Here is a 654-nt window from a genome sequence, read left to right as displayed (position 1 = left end):
GTTTTTTCTTTCTTTCTTTTTTTTTTTTTTTTTTCCTTCCCTTTGGTTTCAGGGTCTACCTCATCCAGTCCACTGGCCTTAGTCTCAGTCAGGCCATCGCAGGCTGTGTTCACATTTCGGAGGCGGTAGAGATGTGCAAGATCAAGACAGTTCACCCAGAGAACTGGGCGGCGGGTGCCTTGCTGACATCGAAAAGCTGATCTGCTCATCATGCAGTTCCATTTCCCCTCCTCGTCCTCCTCGTCCTCCTCGTCCTCCTCGTCCTCCTCCTCCACCTCGTCCCCGTCCTCGTCCTCCTCCTCGTCGTCCTCCTCCTCGTCCTCGTCCTCGTCCTCCTCCTCGTCCTCCTCGTCCTCCTCGTCCTCGTCCTCGTCCTCCTCGTCCTCGTCCTCCTCCTCCTCCTCCTCCTCCTCCTCCTCCTCCTCCTCCTGTGTGCTTCTTTCTGTCAAGGAGAAGATTTCCAACTCAAATGCAGACCAAAAGATTTCTAGGTTCCAAAACTTCAGGGTTCCATGGATCATGGTGTCCAAAATCTGCACAGGGTCTTCAATAACGGCCCTCGTTCTCAGCGCACACAAGTCAACCCCAGACCAAGGCACCCTAAGGGCAAAAACCCTCCAAGGTTTCTCCCATTAGACCCCGAACGTCAGCACA

The sequence above is a fragment of the Pseudorca crassidens genome, unplaced genomic scaffold, assembly GCF_039906515.1.
Source record: "Pseudorca crassidens isolate mPseCra1 unplaced genomic scaffold, mPseCra1.hap1 Scaffold_162, whole genome shotgun sequence".
Taxonomy (NCBI): domain Eukaryota; kingdom Metazoa; phylum Chordata; class Mammalia; order Artiodactyla; family Delphinidae; genus Pseudorca; species Pseudorca crassidens.
This window is presented reverse-complemented; position numbering follows the sequence as displayed.